General features: G+C 36.2%; 1 long non-coding RNA gene across 1 annotated transcript in view; it reads right to left on the reverse strand.

The window, feature by feature from the left end:
• The window catches only part of LOC145667720 (uncharacterized), a 63,725-nt gene extending 47,396 nt beyond the window's left edge, over nucleotides 1-16,329 (reverse strand). The window contains exon 1 of the long non-coding RNA XR_014127908.1: nucleotides 15,848-16,329. This is a non-coding gene — a long non-coding RNA (uncharacterized LOC145667720). The remainder of the gene's footprint in view (nucleotides 1-15,847) is intronic.
• Between the last annotated feature and the right edge of the window lie 244 nt (nucleotides 16,330-16,573).

Genomic DNA, 16,573 nt, shown 5'->3' on the forward strand with positions numbered 1-16,573 from the left:
ATAAAATTCCCACATCGCGACATTCATGAATACATACTTACTTGGACCTCACCAGATGGAAAAATACACAATCAAATCGATCACGTTTTAGTAGATAGAAGAAAACAGTCTAGTATAACTGATGTTCGGTAGTTTAGAGGAGCTGACTGTGACACTGATCACTACCTGGTTGCAGCGATAATAAGAGAGAAATTATCATTGAATAAAGAAAATATTCAATGTCTGAAAACGCAGAGGTTTAATTTAAAGAAACTAGAGGAGAGCCAGATGAGAGGATAATACCAGATTGATTCAAATAGATTCTCGTTATTAGAAAATGCGGAGTGGCCTAGAGTTGAGGATACGTGGATTGAAATCAGAGATAGCATTAACATTTCAGCAAAAGAAAAAAAAATGGGACAAGATGAAATATGTAGAAACAAACTATGATTCGACCAGGTACGCCCTAAACAAACAGAGAAGAGGAATCAAGCAAATTGCGTTGGCTACAAAATCCGAACCAAATAACTACACAAAATTTTGTAGACATCAGGCGGGAAACCTTCAAAGCTTTTAGAGCAAAGAAATGCGATTTTTTGAAAGCTAAAATTAAGGAACTTGAAGATAATAGTAAAAATAAAAACATTCGGAATATGTATAAGGGCATGAGCGAATTTAAGAAAGGCTATCAACCTCGAGCTTACATGTTAAAGAAATACGGCTGAACAGTTCTCACTGATACAGATAGCGTTTTAAATAGATGGAAATATTTCTTTGACATTTTGCTTAGCACGCAGCCGAAAACTAATGGTCGTGAAGAGAGGGAAATACACACATCAGAACCGTATATCCCAGAACCTAACCGAATAGGAGTAGAAATCGCTATAAGGAATATAAAGAAACACAAGTCCTCGGGTGTAGACGAAATCCTATATGAGTTAATTTTAGCTGGAGGGGAAAATCATGGAACAAGGTACACAAACTCATTCTCCTTATCTGGAACAAGGAGGAATTGTTTCAAGAATGGAAAGAGTCAATCATTGTTCCAATTCACAAGAAAGGCGACGAAACTGATTGTAATAATTATAGAGACATTTCTCTTCTGTCAACATCCTATAAAATCCTCTCAAACATTCTATTAGCAAGATTGACTCCATACGCAGATGGAATTGTTGGAGATTATCAATGCGGATTTAGACGAAATCGATCAACTATCAATCAGATATTTACTATCCGACAAATACTCGAAAAGAAATGGGAATACGATACCCCGATAAATCAATTATTTATTGATTTTAGAAAGGCTTACGACTTGGTTAGCAGAAAAACATTGTACAACATTCTTACAGAATTTGGCTAAAAAATCTAATTAGATTAATTAAGGTATGTTTAAATGCACTTGGCGAAAAATGTGTACAAAGTGAAGTCCGGGTAGGAAATTTCTGGCCCATCAGCTTTCACATCGAAAATGACCTGAAACAAGGAGATGCGTTGTCGCCATTATTATTCAACTTTGTCCTGGAATACGCTATAAGGAAAATTAAAGATAGCACTCAACTCCTAGAGCTGAATAGTATTCACCAGGTTATGGCGTATACTGATTATGTAAATTTAATAGGAGATGATACACTGAGAAAAAAAATGTAGGTGGCATACTTAAAAACGTAGGTTACATTCGTAATTCCTGTAGTTTCTGGACTTAACGTACAACCGTATAAAACATCCTGCAGCAAACGTATAGCTGAAAAAGTATGTATTATACGCACTGTCTGAATAAGTGCAATGACGTCATTCGTGTGACGTCATCTGCAGTAACAAATATATACGGAGGTGATATCTAGCTTTGTGACGTCAGGATCGTATGTAGCATGTGGGTTAATAATGACGACACACACTGACTATCAGGACGGAGCATAATTTCAAGAAGTATGCAATATACGTTCTTTACGTATGTTTCTTTCGTTCAACCCCAAGACAGCATCTATATTGTACTTGTGCCCCGTACGTACGACTAGATACAGTATACGTATTGTACGTATGTATTATACAGATTTTCCTTATGTCGCACACAGCTTGTCCAGATACAGCATACAGAATATCCATATGCACCATACAGAGTGCACATATGTAGCTTACAGACTGTATGCATGCAGCATATAGATTATACGTATGTCGCGTACAGGTTGGCCATATGTAATGTATGGATTGGATGTATATAGCTAATAGGTTGTCCATATGAAATATACGGATTTTACCTGTATCGCATACGTATTGCCTTCTTGTAATATATGGATTGGACATATGCAGGATCTAGATTGTACGTATAGTGCACCATTATTAAAGTGCTGCAACATACTGCAAAATGCATGATACATTCTTACTGTAATGTTGTCAAATATTGTTTTACTCTGTATGAAAACTAAATAGCTTAAAATATGTTTGATCTCCTTTGTGCCAATAATAATAAAATTAACAATCTTAGTTTGGAGCAGTGAAAGTGTCCAAAGAAATGTATTTACCTGCAGGGTGTCCTATAAGTTTGGATTTCCTGCTAATTCGTTGGGAAGCTACTGCAAAGCCAAGTGTTGAAAAGTGACACAAGCGTTAATTTTAAAATTATGGGCACAAAGGAGGTTAACCATATGTTAAACTATTTTCGTTTTCATACAGAGTAAATCAATATGTGATATATTACTGTAAGAATTTATCATATGCTTTGTTGTTAGTTAGTTCCAGCACTTTAATAATAATGCAAAATGCACAGCCATATACAATCCTATATTCAAACTCAAACAACTTCTCTGTACATTTTAATTAACAGGTATGTTTTTTTTTTATGTCGCAACAATTAAAAGTATGGTGTCAGCTGAAAACGTGTTCGCTCACAAGATGATTTCTACTCAGTACTCGCCATAAAAATGCAACACCAAGAAGGAGGCTGGGTAGCTGCGCCAAAGTTCCCAGGCCGATACCTAATAGTAAGTGCAGAATACTCTTAAACGTCCGCCGTATTCGCTGTGCGACAACGTGGTGACAGCGGAGGCGTTGTGCAGCCATCGACTAAACATATTTATCCTTCCCTGCTCTAGACATTCTGCAAATTTGGATTTTCGTGGGTGCATCCTTCTTAGTGCAACATTTTAAGCAACGAGCGGATTAACAGTCTCATACATTGCTTAAAGAAAGAGCAATGATTCTCAGAATTACTCGGAAGATATTATATATATATATATATACAATAATTTAAAACTGTTATTTCAAACTTTGCAATTCAGAGCACGAAAAGAACTATAGCTAAAGGAACACTGATTTTAGCCAGATAGTAACTAGTAAACTCAATCACACTCAGTACCATTAGTTCATGGTGTTATCCGTAAGTCAGAGATCATGGTATCTCATTTCGTGTAGACTTTTGCATTTGTTTAATGCTAAAAATGTATTTTATCGCTACTTGAACCCAGTACCATATATATATACCGACAGGACGTACCTTAGTCACAAGGTGACATGAGTGAAACACTAAACTATTCGATTGACACCTGCGGCCTTGTCAACACTAGAGAAAGTTACAAAGTGATTAAGTAAATACGGAACATAGTTCATACAAAGTATAGCGATGTATGAAGTCTCCGTTTCATACGACTTGGATAAAGGATACATCTGAAATTGCAACAAAAAATATATGATTTCTCTGGATAATTTGGATTAGTCCAGAATTCGAACACATATACGTTGGTAAGTCGAACTTTTTTTTTTTTTTTTACTTCTTTCTTCGGATTCCCAATAAAGTTGACTACTGAAAAGCTGAGTTACAGATTCTGTATTAAAACAACACCTTTGCTAGACATGTTCAGTATACACATTGTCTTACATACAGAACAATACATTAGTTATTAATGCATGTCTGAAATAATAGTGCTTCGTATAGAATTTTACTTCATTCAAACGTAATAGCACGAAGATAAAAAAATATTGCGAAAGATAATGTTCTTATTACAGAGAAAAAGAGTTGAAATGACTTAACAGTAACAAACATTTTCTTTAAACAGAGACAATATTTTATTCTAATTTATGGAAGAAAGAAATAATTTGTAGTACAGTATCTTTATTAGGGTTATATGTTCGTACAAAAGAATGTAAGTACAATTGGGTCTGTCTTCAGAAAGGACGTATTTTTAGCCACAACCTACACTGCTTCTTTTCACTGTCTTTCAAGCAGAATCCTGGTTTGATGCACGAAATACCTGAAACAAAAATCAGAAAACATTTAAAATGTTACATTCGGTGTGCTCAACTTGGTTGTACTTAACAATACAAAGTATCTTAACATTTTTGAGATTAAATGGACAAAATCTGTTCGGTCAGGTATGGACTTTTAGGTTGCACATAGAAAAATTACGAAGTGTTTATTGATGCTGAATAACAACTCAAAATGTATTACTATTCAAAAGTAAGTGGGTACCCCAATGGTGTTCGGGGTACCATGGGGTATCTAATGTCTGTATTTTTTTAGATATATGGAAATGTATGTCTCTAAAATGTAAGGAACTGACATCTGTTTACCGAAAACCTCAACTCGGTAAGCCTTATGGATATTGAGATATGGGAAAATAAAGAGCGACACCATAGAAGTGTGGGGTTTGAGTACTAGATGGTGCAGTTTCGGAAATGTAATTACGAGGGTTTACAACAACCTCAAAAGTAATTTCAATTAAATACACTACACACACGCCCTGATGGGGCTTTTCGGGTACCATGATATTCGCAGAACTCTCATTTCTAAATATTCTAAAATATGTCTTAATAACGTTTTAAAGAACGTTAGAGGTGTGTGTTTGCCGAAACTGCAAGTCGGTACGCCTAACAGTTACCAAAATATGGTGAAATAAAAAGCGACACCATAGGTACGTGGAGCTTGCATATTAGACAGTACAATTTAGAAAATTAATTAAAATATGACTATCAAGATATTGTCAAATAAAGGGAGGATCCATACAGTTATGGGATTTTCGTGTTAGGTGGTAAAGTTTCCGAAACCGGTCATGGAAAGTTAATAAGCATCAGTAGCAATTTCATCTTAAAGTAATTAGGTACTTCCATGGAGTTTAAGAACATCATGGGGTCTACCAAGGTTAAATTTTAAAAGCTTTGGAAAATATATTTTGACATTTGTAAAGAGTATTAGAAATATGTATTTACCTAAAATTTCCAGCTAGTACATCTAGCAGCTAGAGAGACACCATACAATAAAAGCGTATTAGATCTTGAAATTTCAGAAAACAATTATTGATCCTAACAAAAGTTAAATAAGATGGTACTTCTATGGGTTAAGTGACTACCTCAGACTTGTCAGTACAATTTCGATCGAAAGATTAATTCAGCTCTAAATTTTCTTTGGACAATTCCAAGCGTTCATCGGGCTCTGAAATAAGTGAACATTTTTTGTCAATATCTAATACAGCAAGCGAGATATAAGAAATTATTTTATGACGTCGTAAAAATAGAGACCCACATGGATTTGTACTTTTGAGTCTTTGCTGTAAGAAGAAATTTCAGAAAACAACCGTATATACCTTAATAGAAAATTAAATGGGCGGGAGCACGGTGGCTTAGTGGTAGAGTGCTTACCTCTGGTGTATTGGGTTCGTGGTTCGATCCGCGGCCGTCAGTTTGTAGTGGACATCGTATTCGTGGGTTTTCTAGGGGTACTACCTCTCCTCCCACCTTTGCATTCCATCAATTCTGTCAACAACATACACTTGCTTTAATCGTAATCTCCCTGAGACTAAAATGCATAATCGTGGGTCGCTACACTGAAATATTTCCTTTTATTTAATTTTAAAATGAAATAGGGAGTTAAGTATGATCGTATCTCTATGGGATAAGTGAAAACTCCAATAGTTTCTGCAAAAGAAGACTAGTTAAAAACCCTACCACTAAGCTACTGTATCCCCGTCCATTGAATTGTCTATTAAGGTATATACAGTAGTTTCCTGAATTTTTTTCTTATGGGAAAGACCCAAAAGTACAAATCCATAAAGATCTATTTTTACGTCATAAAATATATAATTCCTTATATCTTCTCGACTATCTTAGATATTGACAGCGACTTTTCATTCTTTTGCACAGCTCGATGAACCCTTGGAATTGCCTGAAGAAAACCTAGGACTGAACTAAATTTTCGATCGAAATTGTACTAAGGTACTCATTTAACCCATAGAAGTACCCATCTGATTTAATTTTGTTGCGACCAATAATTGTTTCCGAAATTTCAAGATCTCATACGCTTTTATTTCAGTGTTTCTCCAGATGTTAGATGTACTAGCTGGAAGTTTTGGGTAAACACATATTTCAAATATTGTTTACAAATGTCAGATTATATTTTCAAAAGCTTTTAAAATTTAATTTTGGTAGACTCCATGATGTTCTAACACCCCCTGAAGATATCTAATTACTTTAAGATGAAATTGCTACTGGTGTTTATTAACTTTCTATGACCGATTTCGGAAATTTTAGCATCTAACACTAAAACCCCTTAACTGTGTTGGTCCTCCCTTTATTTGACAACATCTTGATAGCCGTTAGTCATATTTTAATTCAATTTCCGAATTCTAGCGTCAAGTATGCAAGTCCCACATACCTATAGTATCGCTCTTTATTTTCCCATATCTCGGTATCCATAAGGCTTACCGAGTTGCAGTTTTCAGTTAAAAAAAAAAATCAGTTGTTTACATTTTAGAGACATGTATTTCCAAATATCTAAAATGCAGAAATTAGGTACCGCATTGGAACCCCATTGGAGTACTCACTTACTTTTGCATAGCAGGGTAAAAACGCCAATGGTTCTCACTTTAAGGTTGAAAACACTATTTTGTCTCTTCTCTGAGCATCGTGAATCTGTCGGAGCTGTACCATAGTTGGAAGGACTCACTGATCCTTCCTATAATGACCATATAGTCAGAATTCAAAAAGGAGTAGCCGTTGAAGGAAAAACAATATTTTAAAATCCTTGCACCAGTAGTCGTCACCTTAAAATCAAAATGTTCCAGTAGTAGTCAGGATTTTCTACCAGTATTCGTCACTCAAATAACTTGATATAATTTATTCAAAAACGCACTGTGTATCAGTTTAGGGTTAAGAATACAATATAAAGTAGTAAGCTTAATAACTTTGCATCACTTTTAGCACTCAAGAAAGAAAATAGAAACGTTTTTACATACTTTTTAAAGCAATTTCAGAAAGAAAAATGTTAACTGAATTCAAAAGTTAACTGTATATCACTTTCACGTTAAGAGTACAATATTAAATACTATGTTTAATAACTATACATCACTTTAAACACTCAAGAATGAAAATAAACGTTTGTACATTCATTTTAAAAACAATCTGAGAAATAAAATAAGTTAACTGAATTCAAAATTTAATTATACATCACCTTAAGCTTAAGAATACACTATAAAATACTGAGATTAATAAAAAATGCAATCTTTAACGTCCCACGGTTATGCTGGTTAGGCTAAAGGAGACGGTGATAATGAGAAATGACTGAAATGGTGGAATAAAGAAAGTGGCAGGAAATGGGAGAACCCCGAGAAAACCCACGAGCACGGTGTTTGTCCACCACAAAGTCCACACGGCGCGAGCTGGGATCGAACCAGGGACCCCCTGCACCGGAGGTGAACGCTCTACCACTGAGCCACCGAAGAGTAGACGACTGAAAGCGCAAGTAGCATACAAATTTATGATGCTGAAGGCGTTATTTTTCACAGCTATGGAGGAAAGAGATAGAAACAAAAAAAAAAAAAAATAACAGGAAATCTTTGTTTTACGTCCTACGAATATGCTATGTAGGTTGACGGTCAGAATTGAGTAATGAAAATTGGTGATCTTGGAATACGATTTGGCCGAATAACGAGGGAGAAAATAATCATTGATTAAATATTAAAAAGAAAAGAATTAAGAACCTGACGCTTAAATACTTATCTATCCGGCACCCATCTTGATCCCCATAAAATATCATGAAGTGCTTGATTGATTCTAAACCCAATAATAGTAATAGTAATTTAACAAGAAACACAGAATATATAATTTACGCACCTTGAAATGTAGAAATTAATGATTGTAATCCCCAGCTTTCCAATAGACCTTTGATTTCTTCAAATGAAGATTCGGATATCTTGTTTCTTCTCAAGCAATAATGGGTTACAATAATCAGTTGCAGTCCAAAGCCAAGTCACTAAGTGAAGCATGAATATAAAAGAATTCATTAGTTAGATGCATACAAAATCCTACGCATGTAAATCCGAATCTACTTATATTAAATTGTAAATTTAAACAAACTAAATTATACTACAGTTATAGTGACATAAAACATACATTAAATAAGGTATACAGGGTGTCTCAAAAGTCCCCTGACATAGGGTAACTCTGTTATTATCAGAGTTACAACAAAATGTAGGAGAGGAAAGCATCTCCAAATATGATGTTTTCAATCTAAAGTGAAGGAATTTTTAAAATCGGATGACTCGTTTGCGCTGTACACTCTTTATGCGCCTAATGTGAAGTGAAAATGCAACGTTCCCATTTACCTGGACCTACAACATAAGTGAATGAAGTTACTTTCTTTTGCGCTAACATTTCGATGGCCAGCCCCCGTTTCAAACAGGAACTTCATTCACTTATGTTGTGGGTCCAGGTAAATGACAACGTTGCATTTTCATTTAAATTTGGGTGCATAAAGAGTATACAGCACAAATATCTCGTCCGATTTTTTTTGAAAAAAAAAAAAAAAAGTGTTCACTTTAGATTGAAAACGTCATATTTCGATATGATTTTTCCTCTTACATTTTGCTGTAACTCTGATAATAACAGAGTTACCCTATGTCAGGGAACTTTTGAGACATACTGTATACATCATAAGAAGTTCCTTTCTAAATTCTACACGGATGTGGTTTCATTGAATGTGAGGTGGGTGATACACATTAGGCCTTTTGGGAGTACATCACACGGACGACCGTAATTTTGTGTTCAAAATTTTTATTATGAACTGGTGGGATATGTGATACATATGGCCACGGGCTAGAATTTTCTCAGTATGTCAAAAATGCAATCAGATTTCATGCAGCTTAATTTGGTGAAAAGCTATTGCCAATTGAACGTTACATTTACCTCTTTCTTGCAGATGTTAAACCATGCCGTTAGCACGTGAGGAATGGATCGAAATAATAAAACTGTGGGACTGGAGGAGTATATGTGCAGTGGTTGCCGATTGCAGAGTCATCCACAACGTGACTCTGTGTCACATGTTTCAGTGCTACAGTAATTAACTAAATTTGAGAAGACGAGCACATTCGTGAACATACATCGTAACGGTTCAAACTCGCGGGCCCTTTTTCCTTCCCCATTTTGATCCGGTACATGAAAATGGGTTTTTCTTCATGCTTGCCTGCGCCGATTTTGAAAATTCCCTCACTAGTCGATTTCTCTCGTTGAGTACTACAAGAATCAATTAAAATCTCGCGGGCCCTTTTTCCTTCCCCATTTTGAACAGGTACATGAAAATATGATTTTCTCCATATTTGCCTGCGCCGATTTTGAAAATTCTTTCAGTAATCGATTTCTGTCGTCGAGTACTACAAGAATCAGTTAAAATCTCGCGGGCTCTTTTTTCTTTCCCAACCCAATATTTTTATATATTTTGAATGTATTCAAGTATGGAACAAAAGTGTTTAATTAATTCCCTTAGTAGGCTTCTCAACTTAATATTTTTCAACTTAAATTTTATTTGTTTTGATTATTTATTTTCTTGTGACTCAATATTTAATTGCAATCGTTCATTGGGGAGAAGGGTGGCCATTCTCAAATATATAAATATAGTATTCTTAAAATGTATGTCTTCTCGTATTATTAGTTTCTTCCACTAGACCTGGAAATTGCAAAATTAATACCTGGAAAACCTGGAAAATTCAGGGAAATTGAGTTCCATATTTATGTATGAACCCTGCTATTTACAATTTTTTTCGAATAGGGAGAATTGTGCAAAAGGGTGTTTTGGGAATGGTATAACAGTAGGTTTCTGGGGGTGTTGTTCGAAATGAAATAAAATCTTTAAGTTTTACGTCCCACTATTATGCTTGCTAGGCTACAGATGACTTGGTGTTGTTCGGTGGGGGTCAATGTTGCCAATTTTGGGAAAAGTCACTAAATCAGGGGAATTCGACCTCAACGATAGCGTAGGGTGACCATAAAATTTTCAGTTAAAAACGGGATAGGTTCTGGCTTTTAGATCTACCTTTGTTCTTACCAGTGCCTTGGGGCCGCGGTGGCTCAGTGGTAGAGCGTTCACCTCTGGTGCTTGGGGTTCCGGGTTCAAACCCTGCTCCCGCCAAGTAAACTTTGTGGTGTACAAACACCGTGTGCGTGGGTTTTCTCGGGGTTCTCCCGTTTCCTCCCACTTTCTTCATTCCACCATTTCATTCATCTCTCATCATCACCGTCTCCTTTAGCCTAATCGGCATAACCGTGGGACGTAAAACTCAAAAATTTCATTTCATTTCATTTTATCAGTGCCTTGATATCAGAGTTCCCCCTCTCTCTCTCTTTGTTACTGAGCGGGTACTTATGAAAAAGGAAAGACACGTTGAAGTTTGTTCAACACACAACCAACTGCTAAATCTCTGCTGTCTTTCGAGCAGTACTACGAACTATAGAGTATGTTTAATATAGGGAATTTCAGTTCAATTTTTGCCTCTTTGTTGTTATTAATACTTTTAAAAGGAGTAAAGGTACTGGGTTTGTTATTTACTTCTTTCATTTACATAAAATGGGACGAATACTACTTTTTTCCATCTACTGACGGGAAGGCCGGGAAACGCCCCTAAAACGGGACTGTCCCGGTCAAAACGGGACGTATGGTCGCCCTACGAATAATTTTTCCGATTGGAGACTTTTATGGGTGATTTTTAAATGACGATTCAGCTACTTATACATTTAGCGACTTTTTGCTGCAAACAAAATTTTCATCTGTAGAGAAGCATTATTAGTTCAAAACAGTTTTTGAACTAATAATGCTTCTGTTTGTCCTTTTTTCTGTTTGTTTGTTTTAATCAGCGCAAGTGATGAAGAGTTTGGAAATACAGCGTACCCACTGGCCCACAATCCTGCATTGTTATGTTGCCCTTGTCCTCTAACGAAGAAGAACTACAAACTTGATGTCCTTTAGTTCGCAGTTTCCGTTGAGAGACACACGTAATACATCTTTACCGATAGCAAAAAGATTAGCTATAGATGCGTGAATAAAGGCGATGTGGATGTTTGTTATATTTGTTCTTTGGGGTCTTTTAATTATTCTGCAGTTTTTCTTTTACAAAAAATTGCTTAACGTAAGTACTGTAGTGTTAATTATTTCGGAACTATTTTGACTCCACAATATGAACAAAAGTACCCGAAACAATCTGAAATGATCCCTGAATTCAAGGATTGGTTGCGCCCTGTTTACAAAGATGTGAGTAGAACCAGCGGCGCAAATCTGTCTTCAACATTGGGGGGGAAGGGTAAGACCGTTACCATACTTTTTATTTTGCGATGTCCAAAATAGTTATGAAGTTGAAAAACAATGTTGTGGAGTATCAGAGTTGTCTTCAGCATTGGGAAGCTGCAGATTTGAGGCTTATTCTGGGAGACGTCTATTTTATCTCACGTTCCTTTGTAGCAATTGGACAAAAATCATCAAATTTCTCCCAAAAAACACATTTCAAATCGGATTATTGGGGAAAACTCCCCCTCAGTTCCAAGATTGGAGGGGACATGTATCCGTCATCCCCCCCCCGGGATTTGCGGCAGTGAGTAGAACATATTGTTTAGTTTACATCTACAACTTTAAAACAATGCTTATAGACAATGAATTTCTCGATTATTTTTTATAGCGACTTTTCACCCAAAATTCGAGTCGCCACCTCTCGTTTCGCAAACTTATTGTCAACAGTTTGGCAACACTGGTTGCGGGGAGAGCTACAATGGAAATGAAAATGAAATGAAATCTTTGAGTTTTATGTCTCACGGTTATGCCGGTTAGGCTAAAGGAGACGGTGATGATGAGCAATGAATGAAATGGTGGAATGAAGAAAGTGGGAGGAAACGGAAAATCCCGAGGAAACCCACGCATGCGGTGTTTGTTCACCACAAAGTTCATTTGGCGGGAGCTGGGATCGAACCCGGGACCCCAAGCACCAGAGGTGAACGCTCTACCATTGAGCCACCGCGGCCCTAAGAGATTGAGAGTCATAAACTTAGTCACTTTCAATTTTGTAATATATATATATACTGTATATATATATTACAGTATATATTACTGTATATATATATTACATCACTGACTGATAACTAAAATGCTTGGATTGTATATATAAAAGTCACCGTAAAAAGCCCGTAAAAAGCTTCATTCGAACTCGGAATCGAACAATTGCATCTGTAAAGCAGTGCTGAGTTGATTTTAACGTTCCTTTCAGCAGCAAGGCTGTATGAGACATGGACTTACAGATTAACGTGAAATCCGAACCACATAAGCTCCGGCCGGGAATCGAACCCGGGTGTCCCACGCCAAAGGCGTGTACACTAACCACTTAGCCACGAGGGAACCCATCTGGGTAATAGTTAAGAACAGCTACTTCTCATCTCCCGTGCACGAGGATACATCTTATTGTTGCACTACCTAAACACCCTAAGTACAAGGGCAAGAACTCAGTCTATTACCTGCTTTTTAACATCCTAGATCAGCGTTTCCTAACCTTTTTCAACTTGCGGCACACTACGGATGTAACTTGAATTCTCGCGGCGCACTCATAGATATTATTATTTGTAAATATAAAACTAGTATTTTTTCTGCGATTATTGATCTCCTTCTCACAGAGAAGAAAGCTCAATCACTGTTTTTTTCCCCGTGGTAAATTATTATGCTTATTTTTCATTCTAATTTAAAAATATAAAACAATTGCAATGAAATATTGGACTCAGGTTTTTAAAACTAAGCTTTCTTGTTCGAAAACTGTATCCAACCTTTCACTAAGAAGTAAGATCACTAAATAACGAACGAACAAACAAATCTTTTTTACTTTTAAAATACAAATGTATTTAATTTGTGGAAAGGATTGAATGTTATTTTAAATTTTCAAGTTACAAAATAGTCTGCAACAATAAAGAAGCAATAATAGTCACAACAATGATAACCAATATATATTTTCAACATTAAAAATGTAAAGAAAAGTAACACGGTATGAAACTTAAAGTTGTAGATTCATAGTAGAGGTTCATAGTAATGTGAAATAAAAATATACATTTTCCTTCGTCTTGCAATTTGATTGCTATAGAATTAATAATTTGCTTCGACTTCCTCGCGGCACACTAGCGGCCCATTCACGGCACACCAGTGTGCCGCGGCGCACCGGTTGGGAAACGCTGTCCTAGATAGTCAATGAATAATTCCTGAAAGTATGCCGTTTCTCGTCCTTCCCTAAATGGGAAGTACGGCTCCTTAACTATAACCCTCATCTGTAAGGCAGTGTAAGCAACAAAAAATTAAAAAAAAAAAACGCACACTGGATGTTTGCGCAACTGAGGATCAAAACATCCTCAATGGAGTATGAGAAATCGTAAACGTCAATCAAAGTGTGTTTTTGCTTATTCATTACTTCGTTAATAGTTAATTCCTTCTAGAAATAGTGAAACAATACTATGAAGAAACACTAATTAAACTAATAACTATTACGTTGTGTTTCTTACCATACCGTTTTTACCAGCCATAGAATTTGAACCTAGTACTATACTGCATTAGTCACGCCGGAACGAAGGGTGAAATTCAAACGCCTGGCACTCGTAGAGCTGTTGAAGCTGTGTTGTAGTTTCGCGGCCTGCGTTGGTACTCCTCAACATAAATACGTCACTGCCCAAAACCAGGAAACATCACAGACAGAAGACAGGGGCACAATCAGTGCCTGACACTTCACGAACTCAAACCCGCCAAGACTCAACTCAACATGACCTTCAATTACGTTCTACAGTAGAAACCAAACCAATGCTAAGGCACAAACTTACCAACTTCCTATATGAAAACACAAGAAAAAAAAATCAAACTTTTTGGTTCCAAAGTGATGCCATAACAATAATACTAAAAAGGTTTTAATTCTCAGTAACCCAAACATTAATTAACTAGGGAACATAACAAGCAAAAATAAATAAATAGAAATCAAATCAAATTAAATTTAAAAAATAAAAACCTGACAAGTAAGCTCTCCCTGACTACTTTTTTTTTAAATTTCAGTGAGGCTGTAAAATATATCAATATCTTCGTCAAATATATATATTTCAATGTAAACAAGTTCTTTAAACAAAAGAAAGCTCTGTAGTAGAGCGCTTACCTCTGACCTGTTAGGTCCCTGGTTCGATTCCTGCTCCCGACAAATAGCCTTTTGGTGAACACTGTAGGTGTGGTTATTCTTAAGACTTTCCAGTTTCCTTACATTTTCTTGATTCCACCATTATCATGTATCTCATCGTCACCTTCTCACTTACGTTTATGTACAATCATGGGGCGTTAAACTAAAAGTAAAAAAAAAAAAAAAAAAAAAAATGCAAATATCCTAATAAAAATGAGTTTTCTAGACTACACAAGTGGCCCCGCGTAGCGTAGTTGCTAACGCTCTCGCCTTCGGTGCGAACGGTCCCGGGTTCGATCCCGTTGGGGATCGATTTCCTCAGTCGAAAAAGTATCAAAAGATTTTAAGTCCAGCCATCCTGAATGAGATTTCCTTGGGTTTTCCTCATTCACAGCAGGAAAATGCCGGAGTGGTACCTAACATATAGGTCCCAGGCCGTTTTCTTCCTTCCCAAATCCTTTCTTCCCTTCCTTTACCCGGATAGTGTGCTCATCGAGGGACGTCATCCCTCATATGTGACGGGCTAACAAGGCCATTGATGCCGAAAGCCCAGAGACCTAAAGCCTAAATCTTCACTACACAAGGGAATTTTCGCGCTGAAAACGGTTTCTTAGCAATTATGTTAAGCAGTCCTGTAGTAACTCTGCACCACGTAATAAATCGTCACATATAAAACGGAATGAATAAACACATAACATTCATTTTGCTACCTTGTAACGTAAAATGTTTCAAAACATTAATATTCAAAGATTTCTCAAAATTCAGATTCACCCATTCCATTCTCCTCAATCATTAACGAGTTGTAGTCATAAACTATATTACTTACTTAGTACTATACTAAAGCAAGTTACACTAAAAGAATATATAATTAATGGAATATTTAACTAAAGTAATAGTTAACTAGTGCACTTACCCATGTTTTTGTTTCCTTCCTCTCTTCTTTTCCGATTGTAACAACCTCGTTTCGCAAGCAAAAGACGCTAGTTCAATGACGTCAGCCATGGCGAAAGAAAGAGTGTCTATAGGCGGTCTGGATCTCACGTACAGATGGACGTATATAACGTATAACTGAAGTACTTAACATACGTATATGTATGTAAAATACAGAAGATTGTTAGATGTCAGACATCCTGCAGCGAAATGATGTAATATCTAAGCGGGTAAAAGGCAGTACCTGTGTAGTATATGGATAAAGTACGCTCCGTACAGATTTCCTTAGTAAACATAACGAATCCTTGTATTTGTACAATATACCGCTGTCCGGATAATGGATTTTTCTCAGTGTAAATGTACACAACTATGGATGTGTATTAGACAAGCTATCCGAACATGTGCTTGTAATTGCTGTCACGGTGTCTATACAAAACTACGGTGTAAACTAAATAAATTTATGTCACTCCCTAAGTATGCTCTGACAATTTAAAAAATGTGATACTTACTTATTCCTTGACTTTTGATGAACACAAATCCTATTTCTTCTGAATGATGATGGCTTCTCTTTAACTGTGAAATATTGACGCCAATGGCATATTTCTTCGTTGTTAATCACGTGATGCGATATTTGTCATCCCGTGTCATCTGTCCGCCAGTTACCCTTCTCTTCTTCCTAAATTCTTCTCACTATTCATATCTTTGCCTCTATTTCACTTTCGTACTTCATGTCTCTACTAATAATACTACCCGAGTACTGAAAACTACATTAGGTAGTTACCTGTTTTACTTCTTCCCTTCCTCCCTAACCAACCATTCCGTTCCAGTCACTACTTTATCTAACGTTACGAAATGGGTAAAACTAGTTAGAAAACATGCAGTCTATTACTCATAAACAACCCCAGTCTTTTCTGTTGTAATAGTAATTTCCATTTCGAGCAAAAATTTTGATTTAGTAGCTCCAGTGTGTTCAGCTTGATTTCAGTATAGCATGTACTAACAATCTGAATATTTCGTTGTTATGAAGATAAAATATTCAAATAATGTCGAAGAATTAATTGTTTGCGCCACAGAAAGAGAAATGTCTTGTGAGGAGTGTGATGTCATAATGTTATATTTACAATGTTACACTGTCTGTTTGCTCTTCAAACAGCGTTATGTTTGTGTTTAAATTGGAGTTCTATAAATATGAAGGTTTGCCTAAATCTAGTGGATTTACAAAAAGAAGTTATTGA

Source organism: Thermobia domestica, chromosome 1 (genome assembly GCF_964235325.1).
Source record: "Thermobia domestica chromosome 1, izTheDome1.hap1.1, whole genome shotgun sequence".
NCBI classification, from domain to species: Eukaryota; Metazoa; Arthropoda; class Insecta; order Zygentoma; family Lepismatidae; genus Thermobia; species Thermobia domestica.